The sequence below is a fragment of the Rutilus rutilus genome (assembly GCF_951802725.1).
Source record: "Rutilus rutilus genome assembly, chromosome: 2".
Taxonomy (NCBI): Eukaryota; Metazoa; Chordata; class Actinopteri; order Cypriniformes; family Leuciscidae; genus Rutilus; species Rutilus rutilus.
The window spans coordinates 59,659,137-59,676,641 of NC_140210.1; the positions used below are offsets into that span (position 1 = coordinate 59,659,137).

Sequence of the window (17,505 nt, forward strand, 5' to 3'; positions counted from 1 at the left end):
CGTTCTTGGGATAATTCCGGTTCGCGTGGCTATGCAGACGCGACAAATTTCTGTATTATACATTTTTAAGGCCAGACAAGTAGTTTGTTGAGGGTTGATTTGTGAAGGACTATAGGACACATACGTTCGTTGTATTCAAACGCGCATACCTTTGGACTGAACACGTGATGCGCATGTGCCGGCTGTCTATGCTTTCGGGTTTGCTTTTTTGATGTTTGCGCAGATAATGGATAATCGTTTGCACCTTCGAACCTATTTCAGGGAGTGCGTTCTCGAGACACCAGGCACTGTTTTGTGCGGATGAGCGGCCGGAGCGCGTTAAGAGTTTTAGTGTTAGAACGGTGTCGTGTAAGCGGCCACTAAGTTAATAACTAATGATCTTCGCACCGGAAGTGAATAAATCAAAACTAAATTTAGCTGGATAATAACTTTATCCTAATGCTGTTGTACAGCCTAAACAATCTGTTACGATAATTTCTATTATAACTGTAAAACTGCTTTGAAACAATCCATACTGTTAAAAGCGCTTTATAAATGAAGGTGACTTGACTTGACTTGACTATTGCGGCTCCGGTCTTATCTCTTCAGATATCGAGAAGCGTTTGTGATTGTGGCAAGGGGGCTGTGGTTCTGCGAGGTCTGTACGGGAGAGAGAGAAAGGAGACGAGTGGTGCGTAAGTAGGTCAAGTGCAAATCATGAACACCTGTGTCTTGTTGCAGTAATTGGCATGGAGAGACCGGATATAAGCCGCTGTGGAGTGAGAGACGAGAGAGAACGACTAAGGACTCGTACGCCGCCAGCCAGTGGAAAGGCTGATCAAGAAAGTGGAAAGAGTCAGACCTGATATAGCGGAAAGATTGTTTAGTGTTAATGTGAAATTGTTTTGTGTTGTAGCGTTGACTACGGTGAATGCGTAGTGTGCGCGCCTTTTGTTTTGATTGTTTTCCTTTTTTTTTGTCAATAAACATTCGAGTCCCAGTTACGCCGACCCTGTCTTCTTCCTTCCAAACCCTGAACCTCATCACAGTGATATTATGCAATATGTCTCACTCTTTAATATCCACGTTTTCTCCTCGTGTTGCTGATTTCCCCAGATTCTGAACTAGAATTTGAGAGTGTGTCTTCATGATGCCAAACATCTAGAGTGAGAAGCAGAAGTACATCATCATCATAACATCTTCATCACACACAGATATTGTTTGATATTTATTAGGAAGAGAATCAAACACACACACATGCTCCTCAGCATGAATGATGATGTAGTTCAGTTCAAATTAGTCATTCATCTCAAACTGAATTCTTGTTTGTATTGTAGCACAATAGTACTGCCTTCAAGTAACGCTTCAGATAAGCGATGTAATAAATACTGCTATAAAACTTGTTTGCGTGAGAATGATCCAGATAAAGACTCACGGACCTCCTTTAACCTCCCGCTGGTGAAAGTAGGCGAGAGGACGCTGCGTATTCTCCTCCATTCGTCATCTTCAGCGAAGGACACAGCGTCGTACAGCTGCCCGTTCAGACGGAAGTTCTGCCAGATCAGAGGAAAAATGTGTATACAGTGAAGATAAAATGACAATACAAGCACAATCTCTGGCCTGAAAAAAATCTAATGATTAATAAAAATAATTCATATTTATTACCTTAAGTACCTTTATATTTTACAGTGATAAAAGATGGGAGGAAAAACTATATTTCAATTAATCTGTATTCTCTCGTAAAACTTTTGCATCCCCAGAGAAATTCGAATCTTTTGTTCCCAAAGAAACTTTGCGTTCTCTCACAACATGATACTGCATGGGTTGGCTGACCGTATTCAGAAGGAGATCTTTACGCTGGAATTTCCTAAGGATCTAAATGGACTTATCGATCTGGCATTACGAGTGGACGCACAGTTACAGCGACTGGAGAGGCGAACTCTCCAGGCGATGGTTTCCGAGAACCCGGAGTATTCCAGAGCCAGAGGTAAGAATACGCTCGGCTTTCCCGGGAGGAGAGAGAAGGATGAGGGGCCTCTGCATGTACTGCGGGGAGGTCGGGCACTTTTTAAGAGACTGTCCAGTAAAAGATCAAGCCCGGCAGTAGGGCTGAGGTTACTGTCGGGTGGACTCTCCGTGGAGAAATCCTCATCAACTCTCCTCCCGGTAAGACTGCAATGGGCAACCAAGTTTCACCAATGCCAGGCCTTATTGGACTTGGGAGCTGAAGGTAATTTTCTGGATAGAACTTTGGCACTTAACTTTCAGCTTCCTATCATTCCCCTCACTCACAAGATTTCCGTCAGTACACTTAATGGACAGAAACTTCCAGACATCTCATCCACCACCGACATCATCACTCTCATCACGTCAGGGAACCATACGGAGAGGATAACCTTTATGATCACGGACTCTCCGCTGGTTCCCGTAGTCCTTGGTCATCCCTGGTTGGTGCGACACAAGCCCAGGGTTGACTGGAGTCACAGCTCCATCTCTGAGTGGAGTAATCAGTGCTATGCCTCTTGTCTTGTGTCTGCCTGTTCGTCTGTGTCTAGTTCTGTGTTGCAGGATGAGCCGGTGAATTTGTCAAACGTGCCCCAGGAGTACCTCAACCTGAAGGAAGTGTTCAGTAAGTCCCGGGCTGCTTCTCTACCTCCGCATCGTTCCTATGACTGTGCTATAGAGTTACTGCCAGGTACGCCTCCGCCTAAGGGCAAGTTATACTCACTTTCTGCTCCAGAAAGTGAGGCCATGGAGAAATAAATTTATGATTCTCTAGCAACCGGGTTCATCTGCCATTCTTCTACTCCAGCGGGGGCGGGGTTCTTTTATGTGGGTAAGAAGGATGGTTCTCTGCAACCTTGTATTGATTACCGAGGGTTGAACAACATCACGGTAAAGATTTTCACGGTATCCTTTGCCGTTGATGTCTTCAGCCTTCAGAGGTTGCAGGGTGCATCCGTCTTCACAAAATTGGATTTACGTAATGCTTATCATTTGGTTCGCATAAGAGAGGGGGATGAGTGGAAGACGGCGATTAACACCCCCAGGGGGCATTTTGAATATTTGGTCATGCCTTTTGGCCTGCCTTTTCCAACTCCCCTGCAGTCTTCCAAGCACTCGTCAACGACGTGTTGAGAGACATGGTAGATCAGTTCATTTATGTCTACCTGGACGACATACTGATATTTTCTTCGTCTCTCCAGGAGCATGTTCAGCACGTCAGACGAGTGCTCCAAAGGTTGTTAGAGAATGGGCTTTTTGTCAAGGCAGAGAAATGTGAATTTCATGCACAGTCTGTTCTTTTCCTAGGGTATATCATCTCATCCAAGGGAATGCACATGGATCCTGACAAGGTTAAGGCTGTGGTGGATTGGCCAAGTCCAGATTCCTGTAAGGCCCTACAGAGGTTTCTGGGGTTCGCCAATTTTTACCGACGTTTCATTCGTAACTTGAGCCAACTAGCTGCTCCTCTGACAGCCTTGACCTCCCCCAGAACGACGATCAGGTGGTCTGGTGTAGCCGAAGCTGCATTTTCCAAACTCAAGAGCCGCTTTGTTTCGGCTCCCATTCTGATTACCCCTGATCCTTCACGTCAGTTCGTGGTGGAGGTCGATGCGTCAGAGGTCGATGCGTCGAGTTCTCTCCCAGCGCTCTTCTTCGGATGACAAGATGCATCCTTGCACGTTTTTCTTCCATCGCTTATCACCAGCCGAACGTAACTACAACATTGGTAACAGAGAATTGGTGGTGGTCAAGTTAGCATTGGAAGAGTGGCGTCATTGGTTAGAAGGGTCGAGGGTACCTTTTATTGTCTGGACCGATCATAAGAATTTGGAATATATCAGATCCGCCAAAAGACTCAACTCCAGGCAAGCTCGGTGGGCTCTTTTTTTCGGTCGTTTTGATTTTTCTCTTTCGTACCGCCCGGGTTCTAAAAACATCAAACCCGATGCTTTGTCTCGTGTTTTTGACTGATCCGAACGCCCGTCCACTCCTGAGTGCATTTTACCTGAGAGACTCATTGTCTCCACACTCACATGGGAGATTGAGTCGAAGGTCAAGTCGGCCTTAGAAGGGGTAATGCCTCCGCCTGGTGGCCCACCGAGTCGGTTATTCATGCCGGAGGGATTACGGCCCAACGTAATTCAACGGGGTCATTGTTCCAATGTAGCATGTCATCCAGGAGTTAATCATACCAGTTTTTTGGTTAAGCAATGATTCTGGTGGCCGGGGATGGCTCGTGATATTCAGAGTTTTGTTTTGGCCTGTTCGGTTTGTGCTTCCAATCGACCTCCAGATAGGTAACTGCAACCGCTGTTTGTCCCTTCGAGACCCTGGTCCCACATTGCGCTCGATTTTGTCACCGCCCTCTCAGGGCAAGACAGTTGTTTTGACCGTAGTGGACCGGTTCTCGAAGGCGGCTCATTTTATTCCCTTGCTCAAATGACCCTCTGCCAAGGAGACAGCGGTGGCTGTTATAGATCACGTCTTTCATATACATGGCCTCCCGATGGACGTGGTCTCCGACACTGGGCCCCAATTTATGTCCAAATTTTGGAGGGAGTTTTGTAGATTACTGGGGGTGAATGTAAGTCTGTCTTTGGGTTTTCATCCCCAGAGCAATGGCCAAACTGAGCGGGCCAACCAAGACTTAGAGAGAGTGTTGCGATGTTTGGTTTCCAAGAATCCTTCCTCCTGGAGCCAGCAACTTTCATGGGTTGAAAGTACGCACATAACTCGTTACCAGTGTCGTCTACGGGTCTCTCTCCGTTTGAATGTAGCTTAGGTTACCAGCCACCAATTTTTCCTAGTCTGGAATCCGAAGTCGCGGTCCCCTCTGCTCACGCCTTCGTCCAGAGGTGCTGCCTAGAGCCCTGCACGGGCCTCAAATCTAGGCCCGAGCCCGGCCCTGGCCCGAGACGTTCAGGCCCTAGCCCGACTCGTGTCCGACAGCTCATCAGAATTATCAGCCCGAGTCCGACCCGAGGCCGTTTTTTTTTTCACAGCGGAAATACTGAATACAGAAATACTGAGGCAGGCTCAGGCTGCTCGCAACAGCGCTCGCAAACGAAATAAGCAATAGCCTACAATCTAAACAAATAAAATAAAATAAATTAAAAACAAACTTGCAGGTTATCTTACCTCAAAAATGCACCAAAGAACATGGCCATTCTTTTTTCCAGTAGTTTCCAACAGTTAAACGAAAAGAAAGTCCAATCAAACGAAAAGTTAGAACAGTCTCTTACAGAGCATCGTGGAGAAAAAGAATAGCATCCACAGTGGAAGGTTTTAACCCAGTCCTGCTCTCTTCTATCACTCTGCGATTTTTCTCTTAATATTCTCCATTATTTGCACATGAGGTGAATCGTGGGTCGCGCTGATGGGAAATCTGTGTGCCTGCGTGCGTGCGTGCGTGCGTGAGACTGTCATGTCAATCATATGTCAGTGTAATTATAAGATTATGAGGTTATGAAATGTCTTTCTATGTTTGTTTTTCTATCGTCGACGTCAACTTCTCATATTTTTTAAATTAATGTCTAAAAATATAAAAAGAAGGATAACCCAAAAAAAGCCCGAGGCCTGGCCCGCATGTGAACCATGACGTGAAAATTGGCCCGATGCCCGGCCCTAGGGGCGTAAAAAAGTCGGGGCCCGTCGGGGAATGCAGGGCTTTAGTGCTGCCACACTTGGAGTAGAGCCCATGAGACTCTCCTCCAGGTGGGAGCGCGCACCAAGGCTCAAGCCGATCGCCACCGGTCGAATGTCATGCCATCCACCTTGTGTTTGTCAGATCGTTTTGGAGTTTCCTGTGTTCATGTCCTGGTCCTGGTTGTCTCAGTGTTCCTTTGTCTTGTATCTGGATCCAGTGTTTGTCTTCTTGATCGTCTGGTTCCTCGTGTTCCCTGGAAGGCTGGTTGCCCATTTGCGTCCCTGTGCTGCCAAGGAGGGACTTCCGTGCACCTTGTTTCATCCGACCCACTGCTACTACTCTTGTTGGACGTTTTCTAATACATATACTGTTTATTCATTCACAACTGAATCCTGCTTTATTGAACCTGACAACTTTGCGTTCTCTCACAAATCTTTTGCATTCCCCGAGCAACTTTACGTTCTCTCGCAAATCTTTTGTGTTCCCCAGAGAAACTTTGCGTTCTCTCACAAATCTTTTGCATTCCCCGAGCAACTTTACGTTCTCTCGCAAATCTTTTGTGTTCCCCTAGAGAAACTTTGCGTTCTCACAAATCTTTTGCGTTCCCAAAGAAACTGCGTTTTCTAACAAATTTTTTGTGTTCCCAGAGAAACTTTGCATTCTCTCACAAATCTTTTCCGTTCCCAAACAATTTTTTGTGTTCCCCAAATAAACTTTGCATTCACTCACAAATCTTTTGCGTTCCCAAAGAAACTTTGCGTTCTCTTGCAAAACTTTAGCGTTCTCTTGCAAAACTTTTGCGTTCCTAGAGAAACTTTGCGTTCCCTCACAATCTTTTACGCAAAAGACTCTTTATGTTCTCTCGCAAATATTTTGTGTTCCCAGAGAAACTTAGCGTTCTCTCACAAATCTTTTGCGTTCCCAAAGAAACTGCGTTTTCTGACAAATTTTTTGTGTTCCCAGAGAAACTTTGCGTTCTCTCACAAATCTTTTCCGTTCCCAAAAATTTTTTTGTGTTCCCCAAAGAAACTTTGCATTCACTCACAAATCTTTTGCGTTCCCAAAGAAACTTTGCGTTCTCTTGCAAAACTTTTGCGTTCTCTTGCAAATCTTTTGCATTCCTAGAGAGACTTTACGTTCCCTCAAAAATCATTTTGCGTTCTCAGATAAATTTGCCTTCTCTCACAAATCTTTTGCGTTCCCAGAGAAACTTTGCGTTCCCTCACAAATCTTTTGCGTTCCCAGAGAAACTTTGCATTCCCTCACAAATCATTTGCGTTCTCAGATAAATTTGCATTCTCTCACAAATCTTTTGCGTTCCCAGAGAAACTTTGCCTTCTCTCACAAAACTTTGCGTTCCCTCACAAATCTTTTGCGTTTTCAGATAAATTTGCCTTCTCTCACAATCTTTTGTATTCCCAGAGAGACTTTACGTTCTCTCACAAAACTTTGCGTTCCCTCACAAATCTTTTGCGCTCCCAGAGAAACTTTGCGTTCTCTTGCAATTTGTTTGCATTCCCTGACAAACTTTGCGTTCTTTCACAAATTGTTTGCATTCCCTGACAAACTTTGCGTTCCCTCACAAATCTTTTGCGCTCCCAGAGAAACTTTGCGTTCTCTTGCAATTTGTTTGCATTCCCTGACAAACTTTGCGTTCTTTCACAAATTGTTTGCATTCCCTGACAAACTTTGCTATCCCTCACAAATTTTTTGCATTCCCTGGAAAACTTTGCGTTCCCTCACAAATCTTTCGTGTTACAAAAAGAAACTTTGCGTTCCCTCACAAATATTTTCCGTTCCCTGACAAACTTTACATCCCTCACAAAACTTTTGCATTTCCAAAAGAAACTTTGCGTTCTCTCACAAATTTTTTGCATTCCCTGACAAATTTTGTGTTCCCTCACAAATCTTTCGTGTTACAAAAAGAAACTTTGCGTTCCCTCACAAAACTTTTGCATTTCCAAGAGAAACTTTGCATTCCCTCATAAATATTTTGCATTCCCTGACAAACTTTACGTTCCCTCACAAAACGTTCCCAGAGAAACTTTGCGTTCTTTCACAATTTTTTTTGCGTTCCCATGAGAAACTTTGTGTCCTCTCGCAATAGTTTCACGAGTTCACACGTACATGAAATCTAATAGTATTATGCGTATTTGGCTTGATGTCCAGGGGAGGGCTCCGAGCTCGGAATTTTGCCCGAACCCAGAGTACTCCCCCTATACTGGAGTAGACCCAGCCGAGTGTGCGGTGATGGGGTGGTGGAGGGATGCTGAGAAACTTGTTGTGAGACAGAAGGTGAGGAAAAGCTTTATTTATACTGGCTTCCTCTTGAGTTGATTGGTTAATTACCTGAAAGTGCTCCTCCCGAACTTTGTTACATAAAACTTCATTTTGAAATATAATTTTTCCTCCCATCTCTCTTTTTTTATTATCACCATGTCCTGTAATGCCGGGGACAGACTTAACGGATAGCTGTAACATTCTAATACTGAACTGAACACACTTACAGACTCTTTCCAATGACTGGAGCAGATTTTAAACACAGACTGAACGCAACTGTCTCTGACTTGGCACATTTGGGCATGATGAGTCTTAAAGGGTTGGTTGATTATGATTTCACTTTTCTAACTTTAGTTAGCGTGTGATGTTGCTGTTTGAGCATAAACAACATCTGCAAAGTTCCAATGCTCAAAGTTCAAAGCAAAGAAAGATATTTGCTTTTAAAGAAACAGTTTTTTAAGGACTACAACAAACGGCTGGTAGGGACTACATTAGCTTCCTCCCGGGTTAGTGACATCACTAGCCCTAACATTTACATAAACCCCACCCCCGGGAACGCAATTTATAGATTATCATGACAGAATATGCTAATAAATGACTAGAAGATAGTTATCTCCACATCAGCTGCATAAATTCATCAACTAACCATTCAGAAATGTCCTGTTGCTTCTACATGTTGTCACTTCTTGAGTCTCTCCATCATTGTCTGACTCCGGTTTGAACATAAAAGGCTAAAAGTTTTGAAATTTTCAGTGCATGTCTGTGTGAGGTTAAAGGACACAAGCTCTTGAAGCTTCGCCCTCTGTGATGGCAGCAGAAGCTCATTTGCATTTAAAGGGACAGACACAAAAACGGTGCGTTTTTGCTCACCCTCAAAAAGTGACAATTTTAAAGGTGCTCTAAGTGATGCTAGCTAGACCCTCCCTCCTCTTCATCAAGCACTAACCCCCCAAACCCCACCCCAAATCCTTCTTGTCAGTTATTGGCTGGAACAGTTTGTTATGTTTCGTGGTCCAGGCTGGGCCAGTTTGTTTTTCTTGCCATTTGAGGAGCCTGGGCTGTCTGCAGAGACCGCGTTTTTTTACAGTGTGTTCAGGGGACAGGCAGCTAGCGGATAGTGAGGAGATGTTTGCTGTGTGTGACAAAAAAATTTTTGGCCTAAAAAACGCGTGACATCACTTAGAGCACCTTTAACTTGATATAAAAAAAATATCTGTGGGGTTTTTTGAGCTAAAACTTCACATACACACTCTAGGGACATCAAAGACTTATTTTACATCTTGTGAAAATGGCATTATACCACCCCTTTAAGAATCAAATTACATTCATAATCAGCCTTACAGTCGTTAAATTTGTCCCCGGCTTTAGGGCTCTGTAGTATTTCAAAACTATTACATTTCAGAATGATGATGGTGATTTTACCCTTCTGTTGGTGAAGAGAGAGTAACATTCTTTAATCAAGATGGTTTTGATGATGGATTGATCCATGATGCACAGAACAGGCTGCCTCGCATCGTAGATACTGTGAGAAACACAAACAATTCAGAAAAACACTACATTCAGAAGAATCATTCAGTTCATTATAACTGTACGATTGATTCACTGTCATTATCATGGTCTCATAATGACCGTCATCCTCGGCTCTTCATTACAGATCTTACTGATCTCATGATGCTGACCTTCAAACATGTTTGTCATTTCATCTTAAACTGAGTCATTTCTGTTTCAGGTGTTCTGAAATGATTCTTTCAGATGATTCATTGAGATTGATCAGTGAAGTGTCATCCGTTATTCTCATACTCACCCCCAGACTCGTCCATACTTCTTGAAACACTCGAGGTCGAATTTATGAAACCCCTGAAAGCACAGCGACAGACGAGTTCACATTCAGACACGTTCAGAAGAGTCACAAGATAAACACTGAGAGAAGACTATAGTATCATCCGTGTGATTGACACAGACAGGTTCATGTTAGATTCGCATGGATCATTAACAAACCTGCGATGGACCGACTTGCTTTATAATAAACTCACCTCTCTATATCTCAGTATCGTTCCGAAGAACGGAATGGGTTTGGGACCCGGTATTCCCAACTTCTTGAACTGACTGTGAGGCCAGTATCCATATCTGGAAGTGACATCAAAACCATTTAAAGGAATCGATTTGAGTTGAAGTGCTCCCAAGTGCTATTCCGCCATACATTATAGTTATCCTTTTTACCCGCTTAGAAAAGCGTCACGTTTTATTTTGTGTCACCATACTTGGTCGTGTAACTACTCGTTTAACTGTGTTTAAATAGGGAAAACGTGGAGGTGTTTGGTCGCCTACTAACTTCATCTCTGTTTGGTCCCTAATGAATGAACTGGGCTAAGCTAAGTGCTATCAAAGTGTCGCCGCGCGCCAGAGCGATTGAGTGCACGCACTGAGACGAGAGAGGTATGTATCAACTCGTCTTAGTTAAAGGGTTAGTTCACCCAAAAATGAAAATTCTATCAGTAATTACTCACCCTAATGTTGTTCCAACCCCGTAAGACTTTCGTTCATCTTCGGAACACAAATTAAGATATTTTTGATGAAATCTGAGAGCTGTCTCGCTCCTCCACAGGCTTATGGACACTATAACTTGCTGGCCCATAAAATGTATTAAAGACATCGTTAATATAGTCCAAGTGACTCCAGTGGCTCAATCTTAAGTTTATAAAGCGACGAGAATACTTTTTGTGCGCAAAAAAAAAAAAAAACTTTATTCCACTATTCATTTCATTCTCTCTCTGTGCCTCCAGTTAGTTTACGTAGTGTTTTTGCGTAGCGCGTCTGTGTTGCACGTCACCACGCATCACACACATGACCAGCATCACCCAATAGTGAGCCTACGTGGTGACGTGCAACACAGACGCGCTGCGCAAAAACACTACGTAAACTAACTGGAGGCACAGAGAGAGAATGAAATGAATAGTGGAATAAAGTTATAAAGTTATTTTTGTTTGTTTTTGCGCACAAAAAGTATTCTCGTCACTTTATAAACTTAAGATTGAGCCACTGGAGTCACTTGGACTATATTAACAATGTGTTTAATACATTTTCTGGGCCAGCAAGTTATAGTGTCCATAAGCCTATGGAGGAGTGAGCCAGCACTCAGATTTAATAAAAAATATCTTAATTTGTGTTCCGAAGATGAACGAAGGTCTTACGGGGTTGAACAACATGAGGGAGAGAAATTACTGACAGAATTTTCATTTTTGGGTGAACTAACCTGTAAGAGCCATTATGCTCTATTTTAAATGTCTATTGTAGTTCCACTGGAGAACACTGGGTGGAGTATGGGTTTAGGGTATATATGTAATCAGAGAGCAAGAGAGGGCAGGTGTAATGGGGAAGCAAACAATTTTTGACCGTGAGGATCATGAATCATGTAAGGACATGCTAACTGTTGATTACAATGTGTTTGAGCATCAGAACTGAACCAAAATAAAGAAGATAAATGCAGTATTGGACTGGAAGTGTATATGTTTGGAACCACGCGTCAGATAGCCCTACAAACACCTCTAAGGGACAAGATGGTAAATTGTCGCTACACTTTGTAAAAAATTGCTTCTTTGTGGATTATCACGCATCGCTTTGGAACTTTTTGAACTTTTTACGAACTGAGCACTGGATTCCGCTGTGGATTTGGATATAATTGGACGTATGAATCAAGGACCAGTCGCGACGAAGTGAGCGAATGAATTCAAGGTATGTGTAGTGCTACCTATGAGTGGCTCTTTGTGTGAACACCTTTAATAGCATAAATCCAATGCATTGGTTGCTTAAGTCTACAGTTACTGATAAGGTGAATGAATTCAACACTCTGTGAAAATGAGTGTGAGTAATTGTGGTGAAGATTTTATGGCTGCTGGTAAACAAACAGAAACTAATTTGCTGGTTGAGAAAGTTGAAATGGAGTCTGTGAAAGAAAAACGGCGCATCAAACTTACTCCAAGAAAAATTGGAAAAGTTGCAGAAAACAAGAAAGACTAAATTAAACAAAGCAAACAACTTGATGGTCATCATAAGAGATTTTATGTCTAACCGAGAGTATGAAAAGGAAGTGCAATGTTCTTTTGAGAAATTCATGAAACTGTGTGATGAAGCAAAAGAAGTGCACAATTCTGTGATGGTTATTTTGCCCAATGAAGAAAAGGAAAAACAACAAACATGGTTCAATGGAAAGATGTTAATTTACAATGGGTTTAAGGATGATGTTCAAAAATACTGAAAGTCAAGTTTCATGTTCTGGTGTTGATGACAATGCTTGTCAAGATGACATTGAACCAAATGATAGCGTTTCAAACATTTCCTCACGAGTGTCAACTAAACCATCCAGTAGGAAAAGTTCAAGCAGTGGGCGTACTGGGAGATCTTCTGCTTCTTCAGCACGAATTATAGCAGAGGCAGAAAAGGCTGCATTAATTGCACGTGCAACTGCTTTAAAGGAGAAACATGCTTTAGAGGTACAACAGGAAAAACTGAGGCAAAGACAAGAGCAATTGGATATTGATGCAGAAATCGCTGCTGCTACTGCTAAAATTGCGGTTTTAAACAATTCTGACGGCCAGCATCCTAAAACCTTTTCTGATGGTATGAATTCATATTATGATAAAGGAATTACAATGAGTGGCAAAGAAGTTACTCTTAACCCTCATGTTGAGGAATACAGGCCAAAGAATTGTTCCCAGCAAGCAAGCTCAAGGAATGTGATTCAACAAACTCACAGTGCACTGCAATCTGATCTTCATTCTGTGTCACAAATGCAAACATCAAATGTAATGCACCTGGGTCAAACGCTTTCTGACCTTTGTGGCCAACAGGATCTCTTTTATAAGAGAAGTTACAAGACCGTCGCAGTGGAGATACATATCTACATCTCAAAATCCTGCAGACGTGAAAGCAGACCAGCTGTTATCAAGTAAAGAATGGATCAGTGGACCAGATTATCTGTGGAAACCACAGGAAGAGTGGCCAGTACAAATAGTTGATTCTACTTTAAAGGTCAATGATCCTGAGGTAAAGAGGGACATGAGTGTAAACACCACTGGTGTAAATGAAGTGTTAAGTGCAACAAATGCCACTCATAGACTGATTACACACTTCTCAGACTGGATAAAGCTGAAAATTGCTGTTGCTTGGTTTTTGAAGTTAAAGAAAGTTCTAAGGCAACGGAGTCAAAGGCGAAAAGAAATCAAACCCTCTTTAGATTCTTTGGGTGTATTGCCATCCTCCAAGAAGATAGAGAATGAGCTTCAAAAGCTAACATTCTCAACGATTACACGGAACTTATCTTTGGAGGACCTGACTGAAGCTGAAACCGCTATTGTTGCATTTAGTCAACAGCAACAGTTTGGAAAGGAAATTGCTGCTCTGTCATCTTCATCTGTTTTAAAGGTAAAACGAGACAGCAAGTTGTATAAGTTGGATCCTGTCTTTCAAGATGGTCTATTAAGAGTTGGAGGACGACTGAGGAATGCTGTTATGCCTGAGGAAAGGAAGCATCCTATCATTCTTTATAAAGATCAGCATATTGCCACACTCATTTTGCGGCATATTCATCAACAATTAGGTCACAGTGGAAGAAATCATATGCTTTCCAAGCTGAGAAGAAAATATTGGATCATTAAAGGTAATGCAGCTGCTAGGAAGATCATATCTAGTTGTGGCCATTGTAGACGTCTTGGAGTTAAGGTTGGTGAGCAGAAGATGGCAGACTTGCCAAAAGAGAGACTCATTCCCGACCTTCCTCCATTTACAAACGTAGGAGTGGATTATTTTGGTCCTGTAGAGGTCAAAAGAGGACGCTCCATTGTGAAACGTTATGGGGTCATCTTTACTTGCATGGCAAGTAGAGCAGTTCATCTGGAAGTCGCCTATTCCTTGGACACTGATGCATGCATTAACTCTCTACGCAGATTTATTTGCAGACGAGGACAAGTTGTTCATATAAGATCAGACAATGGTACCAACTTTATTGGAGCAGAAAGAGAGTTAAGAGAAACACTCAGTTCATGGAATAAAAGCAAGATTCAAAGGGCAATGCTGCAGAAAGGTGTTCAGTGGAGTTTCAATCCTCCAGGAGGCTCACATTATGGAGGAGTGTGGGAGCGTGTGATCAGAATGGTCAAGAGAATTTTGAGTTCCATCTTACATCAGCAAACTTTGGATGATGAAGGATTTCATACTGTGCTATGTGAAATTGAAGCCATTCTAAATGATCGTCCAATAACAAAGCTCTCAGATGATCCTAATGACCTAGAGCCACTTACTCCAAATCACCTTCTTCAAATGAAAGGCAAGCCAGTTCTACCACCTGGACTCTTTGACCAGTCAGAGTTATACAGCAAGAGGAGATGGAAACAAGTCCAATATATGTGCGACTTATTTTGGAAAAGATGGACAAGTGAATACTTGCCTTTGCTTCAAGAGCGACAGAAATGGAACAAGGAAAGGAGGAGCTTTGTTCCTGGTGACATTGTTGTCATTGTGGACTCTACAGCCCCACGTGGATCCTGGTTGATGGGACGAGTCTTGGAAGTTTTTCCTGATAAAAATGGACTTCTGTGCGAGTACAAACTAAGACCAATATACTTGAGAGACCTGTGACAAAGCTCTGTCTATTGTATGACAGTCTGGAAAAGTAAAGGACTGATTGCAAAGACTATATGTTCTAACAAATAGAAGATTGTTTAAATGCAATGTTATACAGTGTCGCTTTGGACTTTAATGGCTCTTTGTATAAATATTGTATTGAATTGTAATGTCTACCTGTCATGTACAATTAGGGGCCGGGGTGTAAGAGCCATTATGCTCTATTTTAAATGTCTGTTGTAGTTCCACTGGAGAACACTGGGTGGAGTATGGGTTTAGGGTATATATGTAATCAGAGAGCAAGAGAGGGCAGGTGTAATGGGGAAGCAAACAATTTTTGACCGTGAGGATCATGAATCATGTAAGGACATGCTAACTGTTGATTACAATGTGTTTGAGCATCAGAACTGAACCAAAATAAAGAAGATAAATGCAGTATTGGACTGGAAGTGTATATGTTTGGAACCACGCGTCAGATAGCCCTACAAACACCTCTAAGGGACAAGATGGTAAATTGTCGCTACATAACCCTTTAAGGGAATAACATAGTTTAATATGAAAAAACGGTGGAGTGTTCCTTTAAATCAAAACAATCCCAGCTGACAAAAATATGTTCTAAGAACATTTTGCTAATGTTCTTATTGCGTTATGAATTTTTTTTTTTTTTTATTGTGTCTGAACGTTCAAAACGTTTTTTTCTTGGTTATATGAACCTTAAGGAAACATTACATTTTTATCATTTGTCAGACATTATGACAAATGTTTATTATTACATTAAAACATTATTACATTAAAATGTTACTTTTAAATGTTTGTTCATAACTTTGAGGGAACCTTGACAGAACGTTTCCTGTAAGCTGTGATTTTAGACAGATCTTATGACACACAGCATTAGATTTTTGAAATGGAAAAACTGTTAGACCTTCAGACAGAAGAATATCACCTGATACAGTGACTGTAATCGGCCCTGCATCTACATATGAGTCAAATGAGGTACTTATTGGCTCATTTTTATTAAGATTCTAGAACTAGAATTAGAACAAATTATTCAGTTTAGTTGAGTCATGAATCACTCACATAACCAGAAGTGCCACAAACAGCATGAGCAGAGCCCATGTTTCAGCTGAGAAGAACAGACCGTAGCTCATGGTTGCTGATCCCGAGACGCTCAGACTAGAAACACACGGCGAGGAGCAGGAGCTTTATTCTGCTCTCGGATTACACATTAACCAACGCAGAACACACAAACAGGAAGAACCTCTGCACACACTGACAAACACACGGCTCACCTCTGACCAGACTATTCATCAAACTACTGCAACAATCACGTTTGTTTTCTATTTCTCTTACTGTTTTGTGTCTCTTTGCCTCGGATATCACAGGCTGTGTTTGTTGTTTTCGCTTCTGAATGCTTCTCAGAGCTGAAGTCATAAATCCCAGAGGAAAGAAAAATCACATAATCTCCTTGAATAATGGTTTGCTCTGGGCGGCACTGTGGAGAGCATCATTCTTCAAACATCATTCTTCAAACATCATGGAAACGTTACTTTTGAATGTTCTCTGAACGTTCAGAAAAAGATGTTACAGGAATGTCCAACTTTAATGTTTCAGAAAAAACAATCCATGAAAGATGTATAAATGTTTTTTGTGCTAACGTTGTGAGAACATTATCAAAGACCAGATTACTTTGAATAAACGTTAAATTTATGTTACTGGAAGAACGTTTGAACCTTGCCCCCCACTCAGTCAGATGGTCGCCATGGATCCTGTCTCCACGAGCACAGCTGTCAATCAGACCGTTGCCATGGATCCTGTCTCCACAAGCACAGCTGCCAATCAGACCGGCGCCATGGATCCTGTCTCCACAAGCACAGCTGTCAATCAGACCGTCGCCATGGATCCTGTCTCCACGAGAACAGATGTCAATCAGACCGTCGCCATGGATCATGCCTCCACAAGCACAGCTGTCAATCAGACTGTTGCCATGGAGACTGATGCTGTGGAGGAAGCAGTGGTTTGTAAAGTTGACGGGAACTCAGAACAGCGTATGTCAGATGACAAAGGGGTGGGGCTTAATACAGACTCCACCCCCTCTCAGATCAAGGGTGTGTGTTTGCTGCTGTTGCTACAGTCAGGTGCTGCAGCCCGTCGTGATCCTGGTCTCCTAGTCCTGCTGCAGTTGAAGCGCCATCCATCCAACATGAGCATGTGTTACAGCACAAATCAGACAACTGGAGGAGGAGTGTTTTAACCCTTGTGCTGTGCTAAAAACCCTTTACCTACTGTGGCGTTCCAGGTAAAAAATAACCCGACTTTTTCAATCGCTTATAAATCTCTCATTATTCTAAATTATTAACATATATTGGATTAAATCTTTTTGTCAACTTGATTTGTTTCAGTTAGCACAGGCTTTGTATTTCTTTGATTGATCATAGGTCTCATTGATCTGAACTGATGCACCTCAGTTTTTAAATGAAAAAAGTACAGTTGAACCTCAAAAACACTGAGGAGCTTGAGTTCAGATCAATGCCCTACGATCATTCAGTGACAAAAAGAAACACAAAACCTGCGCTATCTCAAAGAAAACAAGTTGATAAAAATATGTAATCTGTAATTTTTGACCCGAAACAACACAAGTGTAACAAGGTGGAAAAACCCCCCAGAAAAATTACTAATATTTTTCCAAAACAAAAGTTGTTATACCCTGTTTTAACACATGAAGTAAGTTTTAGTCCAAATGTGATATCATTAACACAAATTTTGGGGGAAAAGAGAATCCCCTCCGGGTCAAGATGACTGGAACACAACATTCAAACTTTACAGGCACAAACATTGTTACACTTGGTGAGTTTGATTAATTTCTGTGAGTCTTTTCAAACTCTGTTTAAAGTAAATTGGTTCAGTGATTGTTTTTAATAGACACGACACACACATCAGATACATTTCTGCAGACTTTATTTCTTTGATAAACTCTC

The 17,505-nt window shown here is 42.1% G+C and overlaps 1 pseudogene across 1 annotated transcript in view; it reads right to left on the reverse strand.

The window, feature by feature from the left end:
• Positions 1-15,821, reverse strand: part of LOC311280888 (cytochrome P450 3A30-like) — a 41,253-nt pseudogene extending 25,432 nt beyond the window's left edge. The window contains exons 1-4 of the transcript XR_014630270.1: positions 15,608-15,821; positions 9,946-10,039; positions 9,717-9,769; positions 9,335-9,434 (exon numbers count right to left, since the gene is read on the reverse strand). The product of XR_014630270.1 is annotated as a cytochrome P450 3A30-like (transcript). The remainder of the gene's footprint in view (positions 1-9,334; positions 9,435-9,716; positions 9,770-9,945; positions 10,040-15,607) is intronic.
• Between the last annotated feature and the right edge of the window lie 1,684 nt (positions 15,822-17,505).